An 8619-nucleotide genomic window follows, 5' to 3' on the forward strand; every position below is an offset into this window, starting at 1 on the left:
AGATGATTATATCTCCATACCATAGATTGCTTGAAGATATCAGAAACAAAGTTTCATCCACGATGGTTTCCTCAGATGTTTCATCGTTGGACGATGATGGGAGATCGCACAGTAATTCCGCAAAAACCAGGGATTTCTTCGATTTGGATTTTACAAATTCCAAATCAAACTGTTGAAGAATTGCTATCCATTTTGAATATTTTCCCCCCAGTAATTGTCGTGACAATATATAAGTCATGGGGTTGCAATCTGATAAAATGGTAGTTTTTCAAAAGAGGGCATAGTGTCGAAATCTCTGTATCGCTTGAACAGCTGCGAGAGCCAGTTTTTCAACGTAGGAATATTTGCTTTCTGTATCATTTAAGTTTCTACTCAAATAATATATAGGATGTTCAATTCCATTGTCTTCTTGAACTAAAACCATTGTGATGGTTGTATATGCTGCAGCCATATACAGGTTAAAGTCTTTTTGATAATCAGGAGTGTACATTAATGATGCTTTTATTAGGGATTCCTTTAAAGCATCAAAGGAAGCTTGCGTGACCTGATCCCAGATGAAGGGTACTTCTTTTTCATAGACGTGTATAACCTTTAGCAAGTTCGGCGTAATTTGGAATGAACCTCCTCAGAAAGTTTGCTTTCCCTTGGAGTTTCTGAATCTGAAGAAAATTTGAAGGTGGAGGCAAATTTATGATTGCCTGAACCTTACATGGGTCGAGACGAATCCCATCCTTTGAGACTACAAAGCCAAGCAAATGACCAGAACTAACACAGAACACACATTTGTGTGGATTGAGTCGTATGTTGTAGTGTCGGCAACGTAGAAATATCGCTCTCAAATGTTGCGAATGATCGGTCCGCTTTCACGAATGAGCTGGAAGATCATCGAGATATGGTTGAATGATGTTTTTGATGTCATGGAAGGCATCATTCATTGCCCTCTGAAATGTTGCCCCTGCATTCTTTAAACCAAAGGGTAACTTACGATATGCAAATGTGCCCCACGGACAAATAAATGTAGTCTTTGACTGGTCCTGTGGGCGGATATTTATTTGATTATACCCGAAGAGTCCATCCATAAATGAAAAGATTTCACATATGGCGCATTCATCAATTATCTGGTCAATAAAGGGTGTAGGGTAGTTGTCTTTTGGACAAGCTTGATTTACATCCCTATAATCAATGCACACTCTAATCGTTCCTTGTTTTTTCATTACAGGAACAATGTTTGATACCCAATCGGTTAGAGGAACCGGGTAAATAAAACTAGCATGGAGAAGCTTTTCAACTTTTGCCTTGATGGCAACGGCTTTCTTCGGGTGCACCTGCCGTAGCCGTTGTCATACTGGTTTGACATCTAGATACATCTTTATTTCATGTTCAACTATACTCGAGTCAATGCCTGGAATTTCATCATATGACCAAGCAAAGACATCTCTGAATTCGTGAAAAAAAACGTTATATATTTCCAGTTCTGAAGGAGAACATTTTCCAACATAAATATTCTCTACAACATCTGTTTTGGTTGAGATATTTATTGCACTAGTCTCTTTGATATTGGATAGGTTTCGCTTGGAATCCACTGTGTTTACAGTATTTGATAGGAAATCAAAAATTGAAGGATGATGAAGGTCATTAGGAGTATCTTCTTGACAATCCGGAAGATGGGAACGATGGTGGTAATCTTCCCATGGCGCCCCGTCAATTATCATTGAATGAACAATTCCTTCGTCTGTATAATGTACTCGCGACCAAGGATCTGAAGGGGTGCCATATTCCTCAGACCTATCTATCCAAACGCTTGATGAGCGTTGATTTGGGTTTGCCTCCCATGCCAGAAACATTGATTGCTACAATATTTCTATTGGGCTTGGAGGCAGTACCTGTAGATGATCCATGTTAATATCGTTTTCTGAGATCTTTTGAATAGAAGATATCATATTGCAGGTTTCTGCCGTCGCCACTTCCGCCAGATTGATTGGAGGTGGGAGGGAAAAAGTCCCCATTAATATAGGGTCTTTTAGTAGGCCTACTCCGATATTTTGAAGCGAATGGGGGCTTCCATGGATCATCAGAATGCTTCCCGTAACTTTGGAACTATTGGGGAGAAAAGTTTGTTGGTCAATGATTGTAATTCCCCCTTGAAAGGGAAATGCAATCTTCCTGAAGTAGGTCGACACAACCGCAGCCATATCATATATCCAGGGCCTTCCCAGTAGGATGTTATAATCGAGGTTTCTGTCGATTACTTCAACATCTATTTCTACTGTTTTCCCCCCAGTTCAACTTGCAAGTTACTTAAAATCCCATATGGGGTATATTTTCATCCATCAAATGCTTTTAATGTCATCAAAGATCACGACAAAGTTGGAGATCCTAGAGTTTTCCAACAAATCATCGACATAATACATGTAGATGCCCCCTCATCAATAATTGTTCGATGAACAGTTTTGTTGAGGGCTTTCCCTTGAATGAGGAAAGCTAGTTGAGCTGGTAACTGAGGATCATATCCTTTGGGTCAATTCCACCTATTGCTGATAATAAAGCCTACTTTTGGGAGGGTCAATTTTGCAGTACCTCAAGCGTCAACATATCGAATGGCGATTGGGCCAGATCTTCCACTATATTATAATTTTGTGCTGCTCTACCACGAGGATTAAATGTCGGCTTGTGTACTACTCCCTTTGGTGGTTTTATCGTTAGCTCTGGGATGATGGGCGGCGCAACTTCTGTTGAAGTCGTTGTCGAACTACTAGGTTGATCTTTATCCTTGTTGTTCGACAGCTGTGGATTCCCGTAATCTTTATTCCTTGTCATTATCAAAGCATCATTTTGTTGTTTCGAAACCGACAACTTCAGCACTTGGGATGGGGAAGCATTATCACTGGCAACTAGATTTGTTCTTGGATTTGGAAACGAAAGAGTTAATATTGCCGAGGTTTTTGAATTCTTGAAGAATTTTTTAAGCTTAGCTTTATATGGACAATCTCTTACCTAATGATCCTTATCACATATAAGGCATGGACGATTTGGTTTCTTATCTCTAGAAGGGTTTGCATAAGATTTTTCAGGTGATGATTCCTCCTGTTTCTTCTTCTTCCCTTTATTTTTCTTCTTGCCTCCTGGTTGCTTGGTTTCTTTGCCTTTGTCTGTCGAGACGACATTTACTTCCGAGGCGAGAAGTTCTTCTTTTGCATTTTGACTAGAAATCTTACGGGCCTTTTTAGATATAGACTTTGTTGATTTTGTGTTTGTCGTACCAATCATGCCATCACCAGCATGAGAGTCATTGTTCAATTTAGGAGGATGAGGAAAGGAAATTTCCGGTCTGGGAGCGTCAAGGATTTTATCATAGAGCATGCTAGACTGAGTATAAATCAAGTCTAAACATTGCGCATGAGAAATAACTTTCTCTTCAGTGACGACTCCTCCCTTTGCCACATCTTCTATAATGGAAGGTAATAATGAATTAATAAACCATTCAGCTAAAAGCTAATCAGGAATGTACGATTTTACCATTCTATGATGATGTCGCCACTCATGAATATGATCGGATATGTGAGTGGCCGTCATTTGCTTGAAATTGGTAAGAAGTTCTATTCCCGTTTCGTACCTTATGGGTAACTGAAAATGGGTTAAAAAGGTTTTGGCTAGGGTACTGAAGTTATCAAACAAAGCTCTAGGTAATTCGATATACAATTTTGCTGCTGGACTAGTTAACGTTCTCTGAAAAAGGTGAAGCCTAATCGAATCATCGTTTAGGGTGTTTGATGAGGACCACAGATGAAAGGTCATCACATGATTCGATGGGTCTTCACCTGGATTTCCATTAAATTTAGGAATATCTAATGGAAGTTTATGCGGAATCACTGGCCACCAAGGGGAGTAAGCAATTGGATCATTCGTTAGCCGATTTAGATCCGGTAACTCTAAAGTCTCCACTAAGGGTAACTATTGATTCAAGTTTGGCAAAGCATACCTAGGATAAGATGGAATTGCCTGAGCAGTTGGTCTTTGCATACCAGCATAATGCATTTGATGCTGGTAACTTTGGTAAGGTTGATGGGCATAACCATTATAGAATGGTTGATTTTGGCCATTTTGAATATATGGCTGCCCATTATTTGCAAAGATTTGTTGCTTAGATCCTTGGTAAACTTGTTGGAATTGCGGTTATTGATATTGCACTAGCCATGGTTGTGAAGCCATGTGTTGTTGTCCAATACTGGCTGTTTGACCAAGATGAGGGGTAATTGTACCCATTTGGGCCTGTGTCATTCCACTAGTTGGCGATTGTGGTTGAATCGCAGGGATAAGAGGCTGTTTCATTACAACCTGAGAAACCTGAGGTTGGCATACAACAGGCAACGCTTGTACTTGTGACATCGTCACAATAGCCAGTATAGTTGGTATATTTGACATAGGTAGACATTGTTGCATCGAGTATACAACTCTTAGTTGTTGAGGCAGTATTGGCACCCAACCACTAGATGTAATTCTAGCATAACCTGAATTTTTTTGTGAACTCTCGTATGGTTGTTCTCCCAGAGGAGACAATGAAGGGTATATTTCCCTCCATACGGCGGTAATCTGGTACTCAAAGGAATGATTTGCCCTTGAGGATCGGACTGCCCAAATTAACATTGTGAAGGATCAATTCGCTGAGACTCAACATAATAGCTCCCGGATATTACTCTGGATGAACAAACGGGAACGGACCATACTATCGAAATAGCCCCTGAGTGGGCCCCATCTGGCGATTGAGAGCTAGTTGGGACAGATGGTATGCTGGCAAACATTGTTGGAGTGACAGCAAGAAGTTCTGTCATTGCTGTGTCTGATGACACAGTCCTAGATGTCGACGGTTGTTCAGACATTTCTAGTCTATCCAAAAGATTTCCTAGCGATTCTACAGGAGCTTCCGATAACGGTAGACTAATTTCTGATGAAGAAGGATATAGGGAGATCCCGACTCCAAATTGTGATGGAGTACTAGATGGAGGATCCTCCACAATCTCTTCTATAACAATCAGACCAGGTGGAAGAGGTAGACTGTCAGGTCCGTAAAATATTTCTGGTGTCGAAGAAGGTATAGATTCTGCAGCAACAAATGTTTGGGGAATAACACCTTCTGAATCAACTGTAGATGGAGCTGGTTCAGTAATACAAGTGTTTACCTTCACACTAGGATCAGCTCTACTGTCCTTTGGTGGCTGCAGAACTTCTTCTATAAAGGTAGGGATACCAAAAATGTTTGGAGTAACCAGAGTCTCCGATGGTGTCGGAACACTTGTTCCAACTTTACTAGGGGATTTTGAATTGGTTAAACGAGTTCGCTTCATCCGTAACAGTTTTGATTCTAGGGACAAAGACGGTTAACTCGTAAGCCTCCGTGAACAACGGTGTTTCAATTGAATTTCTTCCACGATTGCAGATTACTCAATCAACTAAAAATCAAGGTGAACTATGTTTCTGAATTAAATGAATTTTAGACACTTTGACACAACTTGTTTTTTCAATTTTTAAGAGTCGAGAAAAAACAAAAGATGACTCTAGTCGCCTTCGATTTTTAATGAGCTTGAAGTGACAAGTGCTCAGATGGACTTTTTCCTTTAAGGAGTCTGAAAAGGAACGAATGAGACTACTTTGGAAATCTAGACAGAGGGATTACCAAACCAATCGCAAAACTGCATAATACTTTTTACGGTATGGCAGTCAATCTTCCCGAATGTTGTGTTCAGTGCATTACAATCGATAGGGTGGCAAACATGGCTTCCTATGGATAAAGGATATAGCCTATTGTGGTCTCCCAATATATACTCGATGGTATGTGGGAGCACAAGTCCGTACTAGCACTTGTCGTCTCAAAGTGGAGGAATCACCCAACCAACAATGAAAACAACAGTTACCAGGCTTTACGAGACCGAAACACGTCTCTAGCCTAGACTTCTAAATGTTGTGCGTTAGGTTCCAAAGCGTTTTTAGATTCATTAAATTTATTTTACAATTGATCTTGTTTAAGAAATTTTCCTTTTAGGTTCACCATATGATGTAGATATACAATTCCTAAAATGCAATCTAAGATTATAAACAATCGTTTAATCTTATTTTTGCAATGAAAGTCCTAGCTACTAAAGAAAGAGAGATGATATTCTTTCAACATAGAGCAGAGACCACACACTATATGCACTGTCCTAAATCAAACCAACAAATAGTCTAATGCAAATGCACATGCATGTATTTGTTTTCAACCTTCTTAATGTGTGAATGATAAAAAGAAAGCTAAGCGCAAATCTGAATTATTTTTCGAAGCGACATTACTAACAAACTTCTTTTCAAGAAAAAATGAAGACAATGATGACACTTTGCAATTTGGAATGGAAAACTTGCTTTCGACACTTGAAAAACTACTAATTCAAATCAAATACAAGAGTAACAATGTAATCGACTATCAAGAACAATCGGATTCTCTTCTATGACTGAAAACGACACTTCCAAATCAAGAAATGACAGTTCAATTACGCTACTTCTTTATAAAAGAGAACTGAAAATGGCTCACAATACATAAAAAAATTTACAGTTCTTTGCATAATGGAGATGGAATAATGGCAAGGAAGGGGTTTCCATAGAGGTATACTGACTACAGACAGTAAAACTCCTGAATAGAGTTGAAAAGAGTGAAGAAAAACCAAAGTCTAGAGGCAAAATTAGCCTTCTCTGACCAGCGCACCTGTTACACGGGGATTCCAGTATGCATCCCACCTACAGTACATGGGAAGTGCGATGCATACTGATATCCTTGAAGAGAGGGTGCGATGGTATAGAGCAAGACTTTTGATCCAATTCTTGATCACAGTTTGCAGCACAGTTCAGGAATTTAGGCCAAGCAAGTGATAATCAGTAAATAAATCATAGGAGTAGAGCTAAGGAGGTTACTAGAGCCACCACAAGGGCAATTAGAGAGTTTGTAAATCGATTGTTCAGTTCATAAACAAAACCCGGAGATAGACTGAGGCAACATTGATATACTTTGCACTTGCATAGTAAATGCAGTTTGAAGGCTAGCTGGCTTGACTTTAGGCTCAATCTGTAAGTTTATAAAGCAAACAAATATAGACAAACAAACAATATATTCGCTCCCCAGCGGAGTCACCATTTTGTTATCGGGAAATCTAGTGTCTATGCAGAGCTGCTAGTCCCACTAAGACTAGTAGCTATCTTAGAAACAAACAAACTAAAACTACTTTCGTTTTCCTTTATGAGAAGTAGATAAGAGGGGAACAAAGGAGACCAACCTCTGTCTTATGCTTGGTTCCTTGCTTGATTCCTCTCCCTTCTGATAGATCTCTGCCACTTGCTTCCTCGTCTACCCAACTTCAAAGAGTACCTGTGGAATCAAAGCAACATAACACTATCCAAGAACAAATATCTACTATCATAAACAATATAGGACCAGATATATATTGACCACAAAAATGCATATATCATCAGTCATACAAGAATGTGGAGGAAAACTTGAATAGCTTTATTAATATCAAGAATAGCAAAGAGGATTACAACCAATTGTTCTGACCCAACGTCATCCTCTCAGCAAGAAAGCCCTTCTTCACCTCATGAAAAGCTTAGATCACCCAACACTATGATGTTACACCAAGAAACCAGCAGCACTTCCTTACAAGATACAAAATTCTAGCCTCTGGATCTTTGGGATGAGGGATCCATATATAGATGATTGCAGGGAGGTGAGTCAGCTTTTGAGATTTGATTAGTGTCCTCTCTCTGATAGTTCTTGATTCCACTTGGAGATTGATGATCTCTTACTCATCCCTGGGCGAATGCAGAGAGGCAAGTGTCACAAGAGAAGTTTCTGGAAGATTCCATGATCATCCACCTTGCAAATTGACTCTGTCATTTGTCCACTCTCACCCATCGCACCCCATAGAAGGGATTTTCAGTATGCATCGCACCTCCTGTGTGCATTTAGGTGGGATGCAGCACACTTTGACCATGGAGCAGGTGAGATGGTCTAGCTTTGACCAGTTCTGAGTAGTTTTTCATGGAGAACTTCTGGGAGATGATGTAATTAGCTAACCTTGTTCTTTTAGGGGATGGAACAACACTTTTAGGGATGTAGGAGTCCTTGGTTTATGGACATGTTTGATTGGGGTTGCAGTGCCCAAAAATGTCTATAACACCACCTTACGGACGTAGTGCACAATACCCATTTCAGAGCATTGCACCATTGTTGTTCCAACACTTCTTTTTCAAATTTGTTCAGGAACTCCTCCACCTCGCTTAAACCATCATACGTAGGTAGGTCTCTCATCTTTGCTGCTATGCAGCACAATGACCTTATCATCATGTTATAGTTGAGCACGGTTACCTCGTGTAACTAGTTCTACCATCATTCTACCTCTTCATCAGAATCTGATGTGCAGGAGCTTTCACATTCCCATGATATTTGACCATCTGCAGTGGAATTTACCCAGTCTTGCTCCCACACAGTTATCTTGTAGATGCAGTCCAAATCATTGTCACTATCATTGTCATGCACTGGTTCTGTGTAGCACGATCCTTCTGCAGGGTCTAAAGGTACCACTATGTGTAGTGACTTTTTCT

Source organism: Pinus tabuliformis, chromosome X (genome assembly GCF_031772625.1).
Source record: "Pinus tabuliformis cultivar Carrire ecotype Pingquan chromosome X, CPIR1, whole genome shotgun sequence".
Classification (NCBI taxonomy): Eukaryota; Viridiplantae; Streptophyta; class Pinopsida; order Pinales; family Pinaceae; genus Pinus; species Pinus tabuliformis.